Source organism: Cibotium barometz, chromosome 21 (genome assembly GCF_041138505.1).
Source record: "Cibotium barometz isolate CiBa-2024 chromosome 21, ASM4113850v1, whole genome shotgun sequence".
NCBI classification, from domain to species: Eukaryota; Viridiplantae; Streptophyta; class Polypodiopsida; order Cyatheales; family Cibotiaceae; genus Cibotium; species Cibotium barometz.
Window position 1 is genome coordinate 12,723,595 of NC_141066.1, and position 23,092 is coordinate 12,746,686.

The window sequence follows — 23,092 nt, forward strand, 5'->3', positions numbered from 1 at the left end:
GAAAAATGATTGTAGAGTTAGCCAGTGGGAAAGAAGTAGTATCTCGCCACTCTATAGGAAACCTTGATTTTGAGCTGGGTAATGAGCAAACTCATGGTCACTTTAGAGTCTTGCCATTAGGAATTTATGATGGAATCCTTGGGATGGATTGGTTAATTGCAAACAAAGCTAGCATTCATTGTAACCAGGGGAGTATCACTTTTGAAAATGAGCATGGCCAAGTAATATCTGTTCAGGGGATCACAGGAAAACCTAAGTCTAGAGTAGTCAAGGCAAAACATCTTCTCAAGGGAACACGTAAGGGTCAGCAAGTTTTCTTAGTCAAACTCAACAAAGTCATTGAACCTAGTATGGAGACAGAACCCTCTTGGCTCCAAGAATTCTCTGACATCTTCCCTGACGAGCTTACAGGGTTACCGCCTCCTCGAGAAGTCGACCATGAAATCGAGGTGATCCCTGGAGCTCAACCCGTCTCAAAAACTCCCTATAAAATGTCCCTTCCTGAAGCCATTGAACTTAAGGAGCAACTTTCCCAACTCATTGAACAAGGATTTGTACGCCCCAGTAGCTCTCCGTGGGGAGCACCTGTTCTTTTCCAAAAAAAGAAGGACGGGACTCTCCGCCTCTGCATAGATTATCGAGGGCTAAATCAAGTCACTGTCAAGAATAAGTATCCTATCCCTCGCATCGATGAACTTCTTGACAGGCTTCATGGGGCCAAAGTCTTCTCAAAAATAGATTTGAGGTCTGGTTACTATCAGATCAAAGTCAAGGAAGCAGATATACCCAAAATAGCCTTTAATACCCGTTATGGCCACTATGAGTTTACTGTAATGTCATTCGGGTTAACCAATGCTCCTGCAACCTTCAACCGCCTAATGCAAGATATATTCCGCCCGTACTTGGATGAGTTTGTGCTTGTTTTCTTTGATGACATCCTAATCTACTCCAAATGAATGGAAGAGCATGAGGAGCATGTGCGTAGAGTTCTGCAATTGCTGCGCAGACACAAACTCTATGCCAAGAAGAGCAAATGTACCTTCTTTACTCATCAAATTGAGTATCTTGGATTCATCGTCTCCAAAGATGGCATCTCAGTAGACCCTGCCAAAGTCAAGGATATTCTAGAATGGCCACCCCCTAAATCAGTTCGTGAAGTTCGTGGATTCTTGGGGATCACGGGTTGGTATAGGATTTTTATCAAAGATTATGCCTTGGTAGCTGCACCCTTGACAGATCTTCTTAAGAAGGATTGCAAAATAGTGTGGCTGCCAATCCATCAAAACAGCTTTGATTAGCTGAAGGTCATTATTACTTCTGCCCCAGTCTTAAAGCTTCCTGATTTCTCCAAGGAATTTGAAGTGGTTACCGATGCTAGTAGTCTAGCACTTGGTGGTGTCTTAGGCCAAGAAGGAAGACCAGTCGCTTATACTTCCCGCAAGCTGAAGCAATATGAAGCAAACTATGCCACCCATGATTTGGAACTCTTAGCAGTTGTTCATTGTCTCAAATTATGGAGACATTATCTCTTGGGAGGCAAATTCCAGCTTGTAACTGACCACAAAAGTCTAAAGTGGATCTTCACCCAGCCTAACCTCAACATGCGGCAAAGGAGATGGATTGAAATTCTACAAGAATATGATTTCGACATCAAATTCCGCCCTGGGAAAGATAATGTGGTAGCTGATGCACTTAGCCGCAAATCTTTCTTGAATGCAATTTCAATGCCAAATAATCCCATACTGGTCAAGGTGGAAGAAGTCTCATCTCATGACCCAGATTATCAAAGGATGATAAAGTTAGTAGAAGAAGGGGGACATTCAGAGAAAGAGAAGAATCTAATCAAGGGATACTCCACTCATGAAGGAAGCCTCTACTTCAATCACAGGCTATGTATCCCTAAGGATCCTGCTTTAAAGAAACTAATCCTCCATGAAGCTCATGATAGTCCTGCTGCTGCAGGACACCCAGGTTATGCAAAAACATTAAATGCAGTAAGAAGGAGCTTTCATTGGGCAGGCTTGAAAAATGATGTGCTTCGGTACTTGAAACAATGTCTCTCATGCCAAAGGATCAAGGCTGAAAGGGTCAAGATGCCTGGAAAGCTTCAACCCTTAGATATTCCCCAAATGAAGTGGGAGTGCATTAGTATGGATTTTGTCACAAGTCTCCCCACTGTTCAAGGAGGATATGACTCCATTCTAGTAGTAGTGGACTTACTTACCAAAGTAGCTCACCTTATACCAGCAAAGAAGACCTTCAAAGCTTCTGATGTTGCTCGTATATTCATCAAGGAAGTCTTCAAACTTCATGGTCTCCCAAAAAGGATAGTAAGTGATCGGGATTCTGACTTCACCTCAAAATTCTAGCAGTCTTTATTTCAAGCTCTGGGGACTCAGCTTTGCTTTAGCACAGCTTATCATCCAGAGACCGATGGCCAGACTGAAAGAGTCAATCAAGTAATTGAAGACATTCTCAGAGCATACTGTGGACGGGAACCCAGAAGGTGGATTCAATACCTTCCTCTGGTAGAATTTGCCTACAATGCGTCTTATCATCAAAGCATAGGAATGTCACCATTCAAAGCACTCTATGGGCAAGAATGCTTGTCTCCTCTAAATTTTTCTGATCCGACCATAAGAGTTGAGGCATCTAGGAAAATGCTCGAAGAGATGGAGGAACAAACCAAAGCTATCCAAAGGGATATTAAAGCTGCCCAAGATCGACAAAAGCATTATGCTGACAACAAGAGGTCTGAAAGGATCTTCAAGGAAGGAGACAAAGTTCTTCTACGAGTGCGCCCCAAACGAAGTTCTTTATCACTTGGGAAATATAAGAAGCTCAGCCCTAGGTATTGTTGTCCTTATACAGTTATCAAGTGTCTAGGTAAAAGTACCTATAAACTCCAACTTCGAGCCCATATCAAAGTCCATAATGTATTTCATGTAAGTCTGTTAAAGCCATATGTCCCCAGTCTCGATCATATTCTTGATGATGAACAAGTTGTAATCCCTACTCAAGGAGTCCTTGAATTACAGCCCAATAGCATCATAGATTCTAGGGAAAGGCAACTCCGAAATAGGACTCTTGTAGAACATCTAGTTCAGTGGAAAGATTACCCTGAAGAGGATGCAACTTGGGAAGATGAAGCTACACTCTTAAAGGATTATCCCCAATTCATGACGAGATGAGGACATCTCGATTTCTTTAAGGGGGGAAGGATGTAACGTACCCATCTTCACTAATAAAGAAATGTCCATGTAATTATGAGTTTTTATAGTATAAATATCAATAATTTTATTATTTGAGTCATTTCCACTTAGAATCTTCAAATTCTGAGCCCAAATTTGGAATCTGCGCGCGATTTTACCCTAATATAGGATTTTACAGCATCCAAAACGGACACCGGATCAAGCCTATACGCTAATTTCAATCATTTTAGTTATAAAACGGCGACCTTTAAACCTTAGTAAATGCACGACCGCACGTCCGTTTGACGAACGGTCTGAACCCCTGCGACCAGGAGAACCTCCCGGACAAAAAATTTTCGCCCCCGGGGCGTCCGGCACGCAAATCGAGACGGGCGTCCCAAATTTGGGGTACCCGCCCCAAAATTTGGTCCGTACACACTTACTAGGGCGCCCGTACAATGGCCACCCAAGAACCAAAGGACGCCCGCCCACTGTTTGGTCCACGCGTACCTTGGGCGGACACCCAGACCGGATAAGGTACATGCGTACCACTCCTTTCCCAGACAGCCAACACCGTACCTTTCCCGTAGACCCATGCAGACCACTGGTCCAGAGCCTTTGAAGGTACACCGTCCTTTCGTCCCTGCTTTGCGCAGCGCCCGCACCTCACCCCTCAGCTATATAAACCCCCGGGGTGCTCCTCAGTCGGCACGCACTTCCTGTGTAGCGTATGCCCTGTTGTGCTGCTGTCCGTACCGCCGTACCGTACTTGCTGCAAGTACAGCCGCCCTTGCAGCCACCCCTCTCACAGCCCCTCATTTGGCTCTTTTCAGATAAGCCAATTTCCTCCATCCTCCTCTTGCCATGGACCAGTGTCCTTAACTCTTCTCTCCCCCCCCCCCCCCCCCCCCCCGTGTGAATAGACTTACAGAGAGGCTTGCAGCCACCCCTCCCAGCCCTCTCCACGTTTTTGCCTTTGGCCTTAAGGACACCCTCACAATTCCCCCCCCCCATTTGCGTAGACTTTAGTAAGGGATTTTTGACTCAAGCGAGGGTTCGTGCGCCATTTTCTTTTGCTCATACGGTGAGCAAACGAGCTCGGAATTCAGATCCGACTGAAGCGTTTCGATCGCAGCAGCGAGCTCTACAAGGCGACACCTACGATGGCCTCATCCCGGAGACGGCAAAATATTACCTCAAGAGGCGCACGTAACAACGAGATGGAGGGAGATGCGCCCAACGCGGCTCCAGTCCCTTTTCAAGCCGCTCAAGGAAACGGTGGCCAGGTTAGATTGGTTAATTTTCAAAAGAAGAGATTTTTTTTTTTCTTAAAATTAGTATTAATGAATGGTGTCTTTTCCTCTTAAAATGACGACATAAAAATTATATGAAATTATGAATTATGTGATGTTGTTGTCGATAAATTACGTTGAAATTGCTATCTTCATGAATTGTGAATGCTATACTTAGAAAATTGCATTGAAGTTGTTATCTTTGGAATTCAAGATTTTTTTTGGCTTCAACGCTAACTCCGTTCCGTGCTTGTGTAGCCGGGCGGCGTCGTTAGCAAAGCCCGGTAATGGTCCAAGGTATCCCTCATACCTTTGGAGGAATAAGGATCGCCGATTGAGGCGAGAGATTATGAGGCTGCCTAGTTCTGAGGGCCCAGGCTAGTGCGGTAAATAAGCCCACCCTAGTGCGCAGACATCCCTCTGAGGGGCGGGAGGATCGAGCGATGGAGCCTGAGAGGGCGACAGGCCGGCTTGAGTCCTCGCCAGCGGCCGACGATGAGGTGTATGGTCCCGTAGGGTTTTGCCCAGCATGTAGAGGCTGGAAGGCCGAATTCTAGATCATCGGCAGAATAAGAATAAGAGAGCCGGATTGGCTTGTATGGAAATGGATTCATGTATAAACTTTTTATATAATTGCATCTTGTCTTTGGTATAATTGTATTGTGTAAGAAGGCTGTTATAACGAACCTTGTGAAGAAGGGCCCTAATTAAGGAATATGCTTATTTATGTCAAACAGTGTGGTAGTATTAATTAGAAAACAAATTGATGCGTGAGTAGGGTGGAAAGTGGGAGGATGGAATGCCCTGACGGCACCATCCTATGGATGGGTGGACCCGATTAGTCGGGTAGCTTTCCAACAAATTAAGTGAAAGCCCTACGTTAGATAGTTAGATTCTTGGGCAACTCTATTCAAGAAGACTAGGCCAGCGGCTGTGCCTTGCATAAGATGAGGAAAAAAGCGTTGTCCCTAGAAATCAAGTCTAGTAGTTGCCCAATTTTTGATCAATTGCCCTATGGGTGATTTGACGTTTAGGAAATCACGCTCCCCCTGCGGGATAGAGCTAGGTCATACCTATAAATTGTATCCTTGAATCTCTACAGGGTCAAGGTGTCGATGAATAGGAAATTTTTCCCAAGATAAGACTTAGCGGACTATCTTAAGTGTTTCTCCCATTTTTAAAGGGAGGAACCTTACAGAAGCGCCTGAATCCCCATACCATACATTATCTTTTTGTGCTGCATCAACATTTTCAGACATGGCATTCACAACATGCTGCATAACAAACAACCTTTCATTATCCTCATTATTTCTGCTTGAGGATGCATAGTTGTTTTGCTGCACTTTCCGATTTTGCATGTCAGCCTGCTTCTTATAACATTCTGACTGCTTATGTCCAGGCTTACCACAATAATAGCATTCACGTGCATCATTATATTGCCTTTGCCAATTTCCACGGCCTCTTTGTCTCCCCCTGCCTCTGAATTTGCCTCTTCCACCTGCGTGTTGTTGTTGTTGTTGATTTTGGGACTGTTGTTGTTGCTACTGTTGGCCATAATTCTGATTACCTGTTCGGCCCTCCTGGACCGCGTCCACGGCCTCCTCTATCTCGTCCTCTTCCTGAACTCGTGTAAAAGGCCTATTGCTCTGAACTGTTTTTACTTTGTGAAGACTGTTGATCTTCACCCAAGTTCTTCTCTTCGATAATCAGCATAGACACCAAATCTGTAAAGTTGGGAATGTTTTCCCGAGTCTGAATAGACGTCTTCAACGCCTTGTATTGTGGCCCGAGACCACGTAGACAGACTTCCACCTTGTCATCATCATCTACTGACACACCAATAGATACAAGGGATTCCATAATACTCTTTATCTTCAACGCATAGTCATTCACAGACATGCTCTTTTTCTCCACAGTATGAAGTTCATTCTTCAACTATATCTTACGTGCCTTGGTATTTGTTTCATAGAGCTTTACCAAGGTGTCCCACGCCTCCTTGGGGGACTTGGCATCCTGAATGTGCCCAATCATGGTGTCCTGTATACTAATGGATAGCCAATACATAACCTTCCTGGCTCCTTGGTTCCAGTCTTTAAACTCTTTCACATCTGCAGCAGTCGGATTTATATCCGGTATCTCCGGTGCCTCTTCCATGCTCACCTTCTATGTAGTCCCAATAGCCTTTTCCCATCAGGAAATTCGTCAACCTGGACCTCCAAGCATGGAAGTTATTCTTATCCAGCTTCTCAGCCACAATCTGTGTTATGCCATCATTAGACATCTTGCCAAACACACAATTTTACCAGAAACTGTACCTTGGTTTTTCCTGCACAAATGCTGTATTTTCTACAGCGGTACTGTAGTACTCTCAAATGTCACAACCAGTGACTTCAATGCACATACATACACCCAATGGCAAATGTAGACCTCTTTGCAGCACCCACAGTGTCTGCACAGTCAATCGGTCTTCCTGCAGTTCTTAAAACAGAGTTCTGTAGAGAATCGATGACTTACCCGCAGTGCTCGAAGTCGCCTGCTTTCTGAAAAACAGAGGTCCAGACGCGCCCAAAACGAGTTTTCGGCCCAGAAAACTCTGTCTGATAGGACAATATAGTTGCCCAATAGCTTTACTCCCGCGAAGAAATCTCCTCAATCAGAGACCGTTTGCCGGTGCCTCCCGTAGAGCTCCCAACAAGGGTGTAGTCACCAACACAAATAGGGAAGAGTAGTTGAAGCTCTTACCCTCGTACCGCTTCCTGTGGTTCTCTTGCTTGCAGCTCAGCCTTAGCACAAACCAGGCTCTGATACCATGAAAAGATGCAGGGGGGAAGAGAGCTTGAGCTCTTGCAAGCACACACACACACTCACAAAACCCTAATAGAGAACACACAAGGTGAGAGGCTGAAAATCTTCTTCTTCTCTACTCAACACTCAACACACCATATACAAGATAAGAGTACACAATAATATGAAAGGTACTCAACCAAATACATACACGGGTTCTCTATAGTGTGAACCCGACTAAATGAGCTGGCGTTATAACTATGCCAGTCTCTAGAATGGCTGTCACACAGCCTGTCATCCCAGTGGCCGCATATCTCCCATGATCTCACCAACCATGCCAGTGGTGTAAGTGTGGGGCCTATCCCCCAGGCGGGTCATCAGTGGCCACCGCCTCACTAGACGATCTCGATATCTCAACACATCACACCATTCTGACTATCCTCTTCATCCACACTGTTAGCATCACCAAAAACTGGGTCTGCATAACCCTCATCCACATCTTCTTCTTCTTGGGTCAATCCCAAACATACTTGGGCCTCACTTGCCCACTTCACAGCCATAGTCAAAAGCATATGCATTAACATTTTGCAACCCAAATCCTTGGGCCTTTGATTAACTGGCTCATAAGCATTCACTGTTGTGGAAAAATTTTCATCTTTTTCCAGCATAGCATTCCTAGACTTCATAACCCCAAATTCACCTGCTGACTCTGGCTCCCACATGCCTGGTTGCTCAAACATTAGTTCTTCTTCAACCGGTTCAATAAGAAAATTCCTAGAATCCAGCAGATAAGCATTGCTCTCATTCACAGGATCATCCGTGTGACCAGCTTTCCACTTCCACTGTCCTCTTCGGAAGAGAGACTCATTTCCAAAGGTGCTTCAAGCATCATCTTGTTCTCTACTTCCTCATTGCCAACCACCTTTGGTTCTTCTTCAGGCTCAAGATTTTCTCTTGTTTCACCCCTTGTGTCAAATCGTGCTAGATCCTCCATTTGCAATCCATCCCCTTCAATCTCTTCGTCTACTTGCTCTTCCACTCCATCCTCTTCTTGTAGACCATCTTCTGTCTCTCCCCTGTTCACCTGAGGTTCTTGAACTGGCTCTTTAAGCCAAGAGAAGCATGTGTTGACATCTAAATCCCTGCCTATGATTGGCAAAACCGTATTCTTTGCAAGAATCTTTTCTTCTTGAACTTTAGAAGCATAAATAACATCACTTAACACACCCTGACTAGTGGAAACATTATTAGAAATCTGGTAATTCTCATAACCACAAGCTGGCATAACATCAACCGCTATAGACTTCACAGTGCTCTCATTAAACATCCCAAAATCCTTGGCGACTACCTTAGGATTTACCTGGTACATTCCCCTGCCAATTTGTTGGTACATAGTAGGTGTTTGTTGCACAAAATCAACCTGGACCATATTCACATCAAGACAACCATTCTTGACCACTTCGTCTTCCTTGATCATCCCATAATCCGCCATTTTCTTCAGCTTCCATTCTTTCTCTTCCGCAATCCTCACCGCCTCTTCATAAGTAGAAGGTTGCTTCAAGTCCACTTTTACCAACAAACTTTGCTTCAAACCTGCTATGAATCGCATCTTCTTCACAAACATGGGGGGAACTTCTGTTTCAAGAGCTAAACACCATCTTGTCCATAGCTCACTGAATATTGTAACATAACTTGCCACACTCTGGCTTTCACCTTGCTTCAGCTGCTGTGCTGGAGCTCCTGCCAAACGTCATTGGGATCTTCTCTTCTCTGAAACTCCTTTGTAAGGGCTTCTCTCAGGTTTTCCACCATCGTCATTCGAGATGGGCTACCAATCATTTTTTTTTGCTTCAAACCTTCGAAGCCATGTACCCGCTGTGCCCTTCAAAAAGATCTGGAAGAGCCGTAAAATTTGATCCGGATTATCCACATGGTTGGTAATACATGCCAACTCCATTTTTTCCAAGAAATCCTCTACCTCCTCATTCTTATCACCGTGAAATTCAGGATAAGCAAACGCCATGGTTGGAACCTGTAAACTAAAGGAACCTGGGGAAAGATCCTTAGTGGGGGCACCAAAAAGATTGAGGTGAAAAAAAGAAACAAAACACAAGGCCTCTATAGCCCTCCACCTCGCAACTTTGGAATACAACAACAATATGGGGGCACCAGAGATGATATCACACACGTCTCACTACACTCAACTCACTCTCAACCTATGGGAATGGCCAGGTCATTGAGGCCGGAGCTCGGCGGCTCAACGTATCCTCTCCCCTGCAGCCGAAACCATAGACGATTGGGCACCACAATCCCCAACACAACACACTCTTTCTTCACACTTCACCCTTCCCAAACCACCCACAAAATCAATCCTTCCATTAAACACATAGACACGAGCCCACACAGGTTTCCATCCAAAATTAAAGTCACACTGTTACATATCCATAACGCCGCTACGGGCATTACCACAAGAGGGGATGGCCTCTGGCTCACCACCCCCAGCCATAGAGGAAGAATGAGGATTGCCCCTCATTCCCCAGGCTATATAGTGTGTGGCCTGCCGTCCACACTAGCCTGGCCGCCCATGACTCCGCATGGGCATCCTCTCCCACTGAACCCCGGATATAGCCATCCGGTCTGCCGTCGGTCAGGCGTTACAGCCTACGTGACATTACCCCCCCTTAAGAAGAGTTTTCGTCCTCGAAATCAAACTGGGGAAACCTTTTGGAAATTGCACTACGGCATTCCCAGGTAGCTACCTCCTCATCCCTATCTATCCATTTAACAAGTACCTCTTGGTACACTTTATGTCGGGTTTGTCTGTCTCGATACCCAAGAATCCTTTCCGGTTCATGTGGTATCTTTGGTGGAGTGATCAATTCCACCAAAATATCTAGAGAAACTACGTTCTCTAACCCGTGAACTGATTTCTTCAGGTTACTAACATGGAAGACAGGATGAACTTGAGAACTCTCCGGTAACTCAAGTTTGTAGGCTACGTCCCCAATCTTCTTAAGGACCTTGAAAGGACTGCAATATCTAGAAGAAAGTTTATCACACTTTCCCGTTCTCATGGTTGCTGACTGCGCGCAGGAACCTTTAAAAATACAAAGTCACCTTCTGCAAAGGTCACTTGTCTGCATCCTTTATCGGCAAATGTTTTAGCGCGATCCTGTGCGCTACGAATGCTCTCGCGTGCAGCTTTGAGCATATCATTCATATCTTCAAGGAACTCCTTGACAGATTGAATCTTCTTCTTATCTAGGTCACAGCCATCGGAGATCTCGGTTGGAATCCATACATTAACATGAATGGTGTAAATCCAGTCGTCCTCACTGAGTGTTTGGAGCTGTTATAGGCAAACTCCAAAAAGGGCAAGTACTCTTCCCAATTAGATTGCTTCTTACTAACATAAGAACGCAACATATCCTCTAGAATTTGGTTAACTCTTTCAGTTTGACCATCAACTCCGGATGATCTGCCGTACTCATACTCAGAGTAGTATCCAACTTTTTGAAGATTTTCCTCCAAAAATGACTATTGAACTTTCTATCTCTATTCGACACTATATCTGCAGGCAGGCCATATAGCTTGTAGAGATGTTCAATAAAGAGTTTTGCCAACTCTGGCGTTTTTACAGTTTTCTTCGTGGCAATAAACTTTGCCATTTTAGTTAACCTGTCCACTACCACCCACATCGAGTCATTCCCTCGACTCGTCTTGGGTAAACTGGTAATGAAATCCATGGAAATGCTTTCCCATTTCCCTTCAGGAATCTCCAACGGATGGAGTAGTCCTCCAACCTTAAGACGTTCATGTTTATTGACCTGGCACTTACTGCATCTCAGCACATAAGTATGGACGTCGTTAAACAAACTAGGCCAATAAAACTGTCTTTTTACTAGTGCATAGGTCTTCTGAATCCCAGGATGACCCACACTTGGACTATCATGACTTTCTTTAAGAATTTGGGCTCGAAAGTCACCGATAGTTGGTACACATATTCTACCCTTGTAGAGTGAGTACCCGTCTTCAATGGAGTAATTATCATATTTCTCCCACGTGTCCGGTCGAGCTCGACCGCCGCTACGGGCAATCCGATATTTGCTAATTTTCAAAGCTCAAATTTTATCTTGCACACTTTATCACTACAGACAAGTGTACATACAGACCTGCCAAAGAGTCAAGTTACATGCACAAGCCTTGGCGTCCCATTCCACCAAGACTACAATCGATTCCGTGAGAATTTGATGTCCCATACCATCAAATTACCACCAAACCAATTGATGTGACATATAAAAAGACTCTTTCCCCCCTCGAAAGATCACCACAAACTCTCGAGCAGTGGGATGTCAACGCATGGCAATAAAAAGAAGAGAAAACCATGCTAGTGAGTTTAAGAATAGTTTTGATCAACTTTTATAAGGGCATTGAGCATTACATCTCAAGACTATACCCCTTCAGATTTACCTTTGATTTCTACAAATCAATCCTAAATCTGCTATTATTATCTAGGCATATGTTAATCCCTCAGATTAGTACTCCTACATAAACCATTCAATTGAGTACTGCTAGCCCCTTTATCCTAAGTAATACACACCTTAGGGATTACTTTTACCAGGCAATCACGTGACTAAATCAAACTAGTCACTAATCTCTAGGCCCAAGTAGTGACAGTATTTTGTTACTACCAACAAGGGCCAGCTTGCCTCTACGCGCCAAGGCTCTCTTGTTGCTACAAACAATAAGCAACTTGTTTGGGCACAAGGCATAACCACATCAAGACTACGCTTGTACATGGTTCTCATTTGCCAAAGTTTATCACAATCTTCTAGCATCTGTTAACAGATTGTGAAGGGTTATGAGCACTACGGCTTAATTAGGCTTACCTTGATTTTTCGTGATAAGCACTTCGTCTAATTTGGGCACAACTGACGCCATTGCCGGTCCTCTTAGCCCAAGTAAAACACACCGCAGTTATAAATTTACACTATAGCCAAACTACGTGACTTTGATGATCAATACTAAGTCTATGCTCAGCTTAAATTTAGTCTCTCTGAACCAAATGTGTGATCACCACATGTGCTATTCTCGCGGCGCTACGGCCATAGACGTGTTCACTAGGCACAACGGCTATAGAACGGCTCTCTCTCGAAGGACTCGGCACTACGGCCGTGGGATTTGTCTCTCTCTTAGCACGCGGTGCTACGGCCATGTGCGGTGGGTCTCTTTCGCAGAAAACGGGCACTACGGCCACACGGCGCGACGACCGTGTTGGGTTTGTTTCGTGGGGTGTACCGTTGTTTTGTGTGTTTTATTTTTTTTTTTTTAAAAAAAATAAATAAATAAAAATAACGGGCTGGGCCAGCCCTCGCCGCTTCGAGCGTGGCCGCCCGCCCGTGGGGAGTGTCCTTAGGGCCGAGTCTGGCCGCCGTCACTGGGGGCCGCCGCCGCTGGCTGGCCGCCCGCTTCATTTTTAATAAATTAAAAATGAACAATTAAATATATGTTTTTTTTAAATAAAATAAAATAAAATAAACGGGCCGGGCCGGCCCTCGTCGCTTCGGGCGTGGCCGCCCGCCCGTGAGGAGCACTAAGCTGGCCGAGTCTCGCCGCCGCGCCTGGCCTTGCTGTTGCTGCCCATGGCTGCCGCCGCCGCCAGCTGGCCGCCGCTCGGTTGGCCGTTGCCGCCCATGGCTGGCCGCCGTCGCCGGCTGGCCGCCCAACTAAGGGTTGGCCGCCTCTAAGGGCTAGGTTGGCCGCCTGGGCTAGCCGCCGTGGGGCTGCTGGTCTTCGCTCCCCCCACACAGTAGAGACGGGTCAGCAAGTCAACATCATTGCCTTATGGTCTTCGTCCCTCCCCCCACACAGTAGAGACGGAGCTTCAATGGGTCAGCAAGTCAACGTCGCATTGCTTTAGCACGGGTCGTGGGCTGGTGGTCTTCGCCCCCCCTCACACACAAGCTTCAACGAAGCTTTCGCAGACACTGGGGGTGGTGTATAGGCGCGTTCAGTTCAGTTCAGATGTCTCAGACGTGTTGATACCTGCGTCTATACACGCGTTTCTTTAATTTAGATGCGCTTATACACGCGTAATTGTCAGTTTTGACGCATTAATACACGCGTATTTTACAGATTATTCGCGTAAATACATGTGAGTTTTAGCAATTCTGACGCGTTTATACACGCGAACAGAGAGCAAAAAAAAAATCCAGAGAGTGCTATTTGGTGCCTGAATACTGTTCCAACATTCTAGCACCCAATAACACTCTCTGGATTATTTTTTTTGTGCATTAGACCATCCCATTAGACCATCCACGAAGAACATATGCACGAGGGAGATTAAGACAAGAACGACATGAATGCATACATTGTCAATACACGATTCAAGACAGACATGAATGTAATACTATCGATCAATCAATTCAATATTACTATCAAAATTTCATACATGTATACAAGGGAGTCCATATCTCGAAATAGCCCATGGCTTCAATTTACAAAAAAATATATACAACCACATCCTCAATATGGAATGTGATACTATAAGTCTGAGTACTACTCAGACCCAGATGATGACTCGGTGCTCCCTCCATGCTCAGATGAGCTCACATCGGTCGGAATGTCTGATGAGTAGTGCTCACGTCCACCCTCTGCAGTGGTGGCGGCAGGTGGATCATCAGCAGCTTGTGCCTGTTCAAGTAATATATAGTATATAAGTATATATATATGTAATTCAATAAACCAAAATCATTCGTTTAGAATTTTCAAGTACCTGTCGACCGTATGGTCTCATGGCCATCTCAAACTGCGCGTCCGTAATACGTCCCTCGGCTCTGAAGATGGCCCATGTGTCACGTCTGCTATGCCGGCGAGCATACGCAGTATCGTGGGTTGTGGGCTTCCTCCCCGTAACCCGTCGCTGTATTATAATCAACACAATTTGTAAGATTAAAACAATCATAGAATCAATGAATTAAGTAAACAATCAAATAAAGTAGCAAGATACTTACGAACTCTGCCTCCATGACTCGACGCCGCCAGATCCGAAATGCGAAGATCCAATGGTCTCCATCTGGATCCGTCGTGCCTCCACATGCTGCCTGCTCTTCACGCCACCCTCTGCTCGTTTCTTTGCCTCCTTCCACTCGCGTTTGTGCGCAGTGGCAGGTTTCTCGGCAGGATAGCCACCCGCAGCTACATTTAGCCGGTCATCGTACGTGAGTTTTTTAAGGTGAGATCTTTTATTACTTAAGATCTCCCTTATTCGCATCCTTCCCCATACATCCGAGAATGTAGCATGTGGGGGATTGGGGTACCGACTATGTACAGCCTCTATCACCTCCCCAACTAATCGGCTATTTTGATCTTTAAATTTAATAAAACAATTTCTATATGAGTTTGATACTACCCCACGCATGTACTCCATTACCTCCCTCCCCCTCGCATCCATCACTATCCTGCCCCTATCCGTCACATCATAGCAGACCACTCTCTCCATCGCTCTCATCTCCTCCTCTTCCGAACTGTCTCCTCTAACTCTTCTCCCTCTATCTCCTCTCTCACCGCGTGCCCTACTACCTCCCCCACCTCCCCCACCTCCCCCACCAAAGCACCTGCCGCATCCTCCACTCCCACTCTTCCTACTGCTGCGGGTGGAGTCACGACTAGGGGATTGTCTACGTGACGGTGGCTGTGAGCCCTGACGTGACGGTGGCTCTGAGGGAGCACGTGATGGTGGCTGTGAGGGTGTACGTGAGTGTTTCTGGGATGAGGTATGTCTCCTCGGTGGACGTGGAAGAGGAGAAGCTGCATGCCGTCTCATCGGACTCGAAGGAATAGATGGCACTGGAGTGCCTTGGATACTCGCGGTAGGGGTATAGACACCAGGCAGGGAAGGAGGGGGATGGGCATACATATACTCTGTAAGCTCAACTGGACCAGGATGGCGCCCAAAATGATTCAGCATCTCCATCAGCCAATTGCTGTACGCAAATGGATCGGATGAAGAACCTGGAATATCCATAAAGAACCTGCAACAAACATCTTCATGTACATCATGGGCTGTCTCTTGACTCACACAAATATCATCATTCAAGTCAGTTGTGTTGCCTGCAAACCATGAATTTTGAAACGCAGTCTCGTGTATACACCCGTGCAAAAACGCGTGTATACACCCGTCAAAAAATGTGTGTATACACCCGTCCAGAAACGCGTGTATATCCGCGTGAACAGATTGTGCAGACAGAGTACACGCGCTTTTACACGCGTTTCTACACGCGACCTGCGAAAAAAAAATTTCAAAAGGACCGACCTCCGACAAAGACAAAGTGTCCTTATAAAAGGACCATTGTCACTCCTGTCAGAATCATTCACCCAATCGTGTGCACAGAAGCAAAAGAACGGAGACAAACCCAAAAAGCAAAGAGCAAATAGCATAAACAAATCTGAGGAAAGAGACAAGGCACAGGACAAATTGACTCACCTCTGAAAAAGTGAGTCTTCTCTGCTCCTTCTCTGCTCCCTCCTTCTCCCATGTGTGCTCCTTCTTTGCTCCCTCCTTGCACTTAGGTTTCGTTACTGTTGGAAGAGGCGAAAACGAAAGCAGTGTTGATATGTTAGTTCAAAATCTATATTTGGGAAAGGCGGGCTATTTTTAGTTTAAAAATACCGTCGCATTTATAAACGCGTGTATATTTGCGTGTATGATATTTTAGCTGCGTTTATACACGCGTTTTGCAGGAATTACCCGCGTTAATACACACGATTTTTAGGAAATAGCCGCATTAATACACACAATTTTTAGGAAATAGCCGTGTCAATACACGCGATTTTTATACTTTCATTAAAAACATATTATGATTTTGTGTTTTCTGGTTTGTACATAAGATGTCATCAACCTATTTTCAGAGATGAGTGGGAAAGGGATGACAATAGCCCTGCACCCCACGAAGTTGTGGAAGAGGAGGTGCTTGATGATATGGTGCGGAATCTTTTTAAGGATGATCCCAAGACACTTGGACGACGATGATATGGAACAAGAGCATCTTTATAAGGCTTCATCGACACCGGTGTTTGAAGGGTGCACATTCTCTATTTTACGTGCTTCACTTGAACTACTTAATATACAAACAGTTTATGGATGGAGCAATGCAAGTCTTGACGCATTATTGAAGTAAGCATTCTAAATTACAAATTTGAATTAGTGGTTTAAGGTTTAGGATTTAAGACTAATTATAATTGATGATATTGGATGCAGGCTATTATCAAACATGCTTCCAAAGGAAAATAGACTACCCACCTCAAGAGACATAGCGAGGCGCTATGTGACATCTCTTGGAGGACTAGATTATGATCGCATACATGCATGCGTCAATGATTGCATTCTCTTTCGTGGGACGCATAAGGAGGCTCTACATTGTCCCACTTGTGGTGAAGCAAGGTACAGAACAGATATGAAGAGTTTTGATGTACCTCGTAAAGTCTTGCGACACTTTCCTATAATTCCTCGCATCAAACACATGTTCAAGTGCAAATCCATAGCAGAGCTCATGTCATGGCATTCCTCACATCGATCGGATGATGGCATGTGGAGAATTCTCGCAGACACTCTTGCTTGGAAGCATATTGAAGATGAGTGGCCCAGCTTTAAAACAGAGCCCAGAAACTTGAGACTTGCCCTGGGTATGGATGGAGTGAATCCATTTGGTTTCAAAAGCACCGCATACAGCGTGTGGCCAGTTGTGTTGGTGAATTACAACCTTCCACCATCAATGGCGATCAAGAAGGGACATCTTATGTTATCCCTTCTAATTCCAGGGAAACATAAAGTCAAGCATATGGATGTTTATCTTGAACCATTGATTGATGAGTTGGAGGAACTATGGAGAGGTGTTGCGGTGGTGGACATTAGTAGGCCTCCCTCCTCTCGACACTTCGACTTAAAAGCAGTGTTGATGTGGACAATGCATGACTTTCCAGGATACAGCGATTGTTCTGGTAAGAATTCTAATTACCTCCCTACTCTATTACTATTGGCTATATATATTAATTATACATATTGACTTTATTGTTCTAACTTTTATTTATATTTTAACAGGTTTGAAAACATCGGGTAAACATGCATGTCCTGTTTGTGGCCCTTCGTTAGTACATGAGTATGCTGACGGTTTGTGTAAGACTATATTCGATAATCATCATCGATTTCTCCCCTCAGATCATCCTAAATATGTTGCTAGTAAGAGTAACATTCCTCCACAAACACTTCGTGCAAAAGATTGGAAGCGTATTTGGGAGTCTACAACTATTCTTCCTCCAGATGGCATGAACAGGTATAGTAATGTTTTTTCAATCTTGTTTTGTGTAGTCTCTAATTGGATTAAAGGTCACATAGAGCAATCCCTTGTGTAGGTACTCCATTTTTTTTCGGCTGCCATATTGGACCCATCTTAAGATCAACCATCTTCTTGATCCCATGCACATCTTCAAGAATGTGGGATCTGGTATTTGGGAACATATTACTGGTAAACGAGACAATGTTAGCGTACGTGAGGACTTGCGGGTCGCAGGACGTATGCGTCAAGCCTGGCCACGAGAGGTGGGTGGGCACGTTCGTCTTCCGCCTGCACCATGGATTATATCAAAGAAAGAGGAGAAGCAGGTAAAGCAGGCCATCACCATTTTGCGTACTCCCACTGGATGCATGAGATCATTGAAGGGAGTCTTTACAACCACTAAGAAAAGAGGCGTTGAGCAACTATATGGGTTGAAGTCCCACGATTGGCACAAGATGCTTCAAGTAAGTGTTTTCCAAGTCTTGTACGTACGTTGAAATTAAATTTTGTAATGCCATAAACCATACATACATGTGCTCTTATGTGCGCAGTTCATACTACCTACTAGCATCGACCATTGTGCAAATAAGAGTTTGAAAAAATGTATTTATAAGATGGGCGAGCTTGTGAGGTATGTAAAACCCATGCTCAGATCACCCTTCATTATACCTTGCAAAATGAACGTGCATGTGGTATAACGTACTATTTATTTATTTTTCAGATATGTTAGTTCCAAAGCAATTGATCCAGCCACATTGGATGATGCGTGTGTTATGGAAGTGGAGGTGGTTTGTTTGGTAGAGGAGACTTTTCCGCGAACCATTCTCACAAGTCAACTACATCTCATTGTGCATTTAGTGGACGAAATCGCTTTATGTGGTACTGTGCATGCACGCTGGATGTTCTTCCTAGAGCGCTTCATGAAGACCTTAAAAGACTTTGTGAGGCAAAGTGCAAGGCCTGAAGGAAGCATGGCCGAGGGTTGGTTGATACAAGAGTCTCTTGTATATATTTCAGAATTTCTTGGTCAGGTGGACAGCTCTTTGCCACGACTATGGAGCAATGAAGAGGACTTGAGGATGATCTCTATTGTGCCTCAAGGAAAAGGACAGAGTAAAGTAATTGACAGAACATTGATTGATGATCTCAATTTCACTTGTATCCTTAATAGTGATGTGATGAGCAGATGGGTTACAAGATATGAGGATGCAAAGACAAAAAGGCAAGCAGAAAGAGCTCTCTTTAGGAGGCAACATGGCTCTCGGAAGGCATACCCTAAGCATCTAGCAACACTTCCGAATGATATCCATGTTGATTGGTTGCATGAGGAAATGGAGAGAGCAGAGAGCGACGAGGGGCTGCATATCACGGTGGAAGAATGGGAGTATGCACGAGGATGCATGTCAAAGGTACATAGAACTAATGTTTTGCATTAGTTGTAAGTGATTTGCTTTTAATATTTATTCACATTGCTTACACAAATATTGCTTCTATTTTGGTCCAGTGCACTATGTTCAATGCTATATGGTGTGAAGGCAAGCATTTTCAAACACAAAGAATTGATGAAAAGAGAAATACACAAGATTGCGGTGTCATTAGTAGCTTTGAGGGAGCTAATGGAAAAATGGATGATTATTGTGGCATAATCCAAGACATATTTAGGCTTGACTTTCGTTGCTTCTTTGTGTATGTTTTGGATGTCAAATGGCAAATGAACGTGGTGGAAAAAGGGCCTGATGCAACGATAAAATGCCATGCAAGTGGATATGTAACTATTGACTCTACAAAGTTCTGGCAAACAAAGAAAGATAGGCTCGTATTGCCACAACAATGTGAGCAGGTATGCATTTTTTTACTAATGTGTTTCATGTACATATATATCTAAGCTCGCGTACCCCTTGACTTTTGATATGCTAATTAATTACTGTACTATGTGTATTTGAGTAGGTTATCTATCTACCAATGGTGCATGACATTAAATGGTGGTACGTCATCCCTATTGCATCACGTTCCAAAGTGATGTATAATACATTCACTGATATGGAGCATATGGAGGATGTAACAAGCGGCAATGAAGATGATGTCGAACATGCCATTGAAGATGTTGTGATCGATGATCAAGAAATAAGAGATGATCATGATAATGAGGATGAGCATGCCATTTCTCATGATCATGAGAATGACCCTACCATTGAGGATGATGGTGATGTTGATGAGGATGATCAGGACATCGATACCATTATCAATGGAGTACAGAATATCGATAGTGGAATAAATTTAATCGTAGCCTTACAAATTGATCAAATGGATATTGATGTTGATCGTTTGGCAAGGATGGATCTTATTGAAGATGAGATCGAACCCTAACCAATCCGTCACTGTACGTTCTAAATTGATGACATTTCTATCATCTCATATGCATGATTTATTTTTGAATATATTTCATTGTTGTAAATGCATGTAGTGGGATTGTGTAATGATGTATACTGTAATGTACTATGCGATGGTTTAAAGAAAATAGTTTTTAATTTTGTAAAGGAATTCAGTTTTTCTCTGCCATGCGTGTATTAATCCGTGTATAGTGGCATGTATTAATCCGTGTATAATAGCGTGTATTAATCCGTGAATATTATCGTGTATAGATGCGTGTATTACTGCATGTATATAAACGCGTTTATACACACGTTGATAAATGCAAATATACACGCGAACTTAAATGCTAAAATACACGCGCCCGATTCTATTCAAATACAGGCGCGACCATACACGCGCTCGTAATTTATCGCGTGTATGAAACGCGTGTATGGCAGCATTGTCTTGTAGTGTCAGTCGCCCCACCAGCAACCACGTCACTCACACCAACGTCGAGGCCCTCTCCAGCTCTTCACCAGGCGGCCTCCAGCACCTTTAGGCTACCCTCTCACAAGGCCTACGCCTCACCTCTGGTCTCTGCAGTGCCTCTGCAAGGCCTCTTCCTTCTGGACCCGGGTTCACCTTTCTCTTGCCTTCCTCTCCTCGCCTCTCTGCAGCAACAATACCCGCCAGCTCTCCCAGTCGCCTCTGCACCAACCTCTACAGTCCAGTACCCTTACCAACAGCCCAATCGTCTTCGCCTGCAAAATAGAACCAGCACGTACCCTTGGTGGCCACCCTTCTTCCACGCGTCTGTTTCTGCAGACTGACCAGGGCCTTGCTCACCCACGTCTCTTCGCCTTTGGTGTGTCACGAGCAGTAACCACACAGTGGCCAAAGCCCCTCTGTCTTCTCTGTGGCCCCCCAGCCATTCTCCACGTAACACACTTTCTTTTTCTTGCCAGAGGCGGTCACCTTCTTTCCTTGCCTCTCTCTGCTCTCACTCTCTTTCTGCAAGGCGGTCTTCCTTCTTCTATCCGGCGGCCCATCCAACTCTTCACACCTCCTCGCCAACCTTCTAGCGTGTTCTTTCACGCTGGCGAGGGAGGTGGAAGCAAACAGAACCCCCACGTGGACCCTTATAAGGTGCCCACTTAATTAGTGTATGTTTTTTTATTTTTAAAGCCTCAAGCCTCAAAGATGGCCACCACAATGCTACAAGAGCTCTTCCTTTCCTTGTATTTTTCCTGAACCAATGGCGCCCACAACCTTCCAAAACAAAAGCTGCCCACATCTCTTCTATCAGCTGCACCTCAATTTCTGAATGAGTCGGTGCCCTGCATTTGGCAACCACACCCGCACACCATACTGCTGCAATAAAAACTTCCAAAATCTCCAGCATCTGCTCCCAAAAAAAACAACACGCATACCAGCTCACTGCAAAACCACTCACTCTATACATCTGCCAGGGCATTCAAGGTAAAGTTTTTTTGCATACCATGCATCCCATATGTACACAAGCCCAAAACACCTTTCAAAAAAACTCCTAATAGTTGCCAATCCATCAAGTCACATTCGATCAGCTCAAAGCCATCATTACCTCAATATCAATCCAAAAACTTTCTGATTTCACTAGGGAATTTGAGGTGGTTTTACTGATGCCAGTAGCTTAGCACTCGGCGGTGTCTTAGGACAAGAAGGAAGACCAATGACTTACACTTCTCACAAGATGAAGAAAATTATGCCACCCATGATTTGGAGCTCTTATCAGTTGTTCATTGCCTTAAATTATGGAGACATTTTCTCTTGGTGGGAGGGAATTTCTAGCTTGTAAAACTGATCACAAGATTCTGAAGTGGATCTTCACCCAACCTAACCTCAACATGAGGCAAAGAAGATGGATTGAAATCCTACAAGAATATGACTTCAACATCGAATTACGCCCTGGGAAGGATAATGTGGTAGCGTATGCACCCAGCTGCAAATCTTTCTTGAGTGAAATTTCGATGCCAAATGATCCCATATTGCACAAGATCAAATAAGTCTCATCTCTCATGATCCTAATTACGAGAGGATGGTGAAGTTAGTAGAAGAAGTGGGAGCTTCAAAGAAAGAGAAAAATCTAATCAAGGGGTACTTCATCCTTAATGGGAGCCTTTACTTCAATCACATGCTATGTATTCCTAAGGATCCTGCTTTAAAGAAGCTAATCCTCCATGAAGCTCATGATAGCCCCACTGCTGCAGGGCATCCAGGTTATGCAAAAACATTAAATGCTGTAAGGAGGAGCTATCATTGGGTGGACTTGAAAAATGATGTCCTTCGATACTTGAAGCAATGTCTCTCATGTCAAAGGATCAAAGTTGAAAGAGTAAAGATGCCTCGGAAGCTTCAACCCTTGGAATCCCCCAGATGAAGTGGGAATGCATTAGTTTGGATTTTGTCACAAGTCTCCCCACTGTACAAGGAGAATATGATTCCATTTTAGTGGTGGTGGACTTGCTTACCAAAGTAGCTCATCTTATACCAGTAAAGAAAACCTTTAATGCTTATGACGTTGCTCGGTTATTCATCAAGGAGGTCTTCAAGCTTCATGGTCTCCCAACAAAGAGGATAGTCAATGATGATTGGGACTCTGACTTCACTTCAAAGTTCTGGCAGTCCTTATTTTAGGCCTTGGAAACTAAACTTTACTTTAGTACCAAACTGAGAGAGTCAACTGGAAGTAATTCAAGACATCCTCAAAGCATATTGTGGATAGGAACTAAGAAGATGGTTTCAATAGCTTCCTCTGGTAGAATTCACTTATAATACATCTTATCGTCAGAGCATACGAATGTCAACATTCAAATCACTCTATGGGCAAGAATGTTTATCTCCTCTAAATTTCTTTGATCCAACCATAAGAGTTGAGTAATCCAAAAAAATGCTCGAATAGATGGAGGAAAAGACCAAGGCAATCCAAAAAGATATGAAAGTTGCTCAAGATTAGCAAAAGCAATATGCTAACACAAGGAGGTCTGAAATGATATCCAAGAGGAAGGAGACAAAGTTCTTCTACGAGTACGACCCAAGCGTACCTCTCTATGACTTGGAAATTATAAGAAACTCAGCCTAAGATATTATGGGCCCTATACAG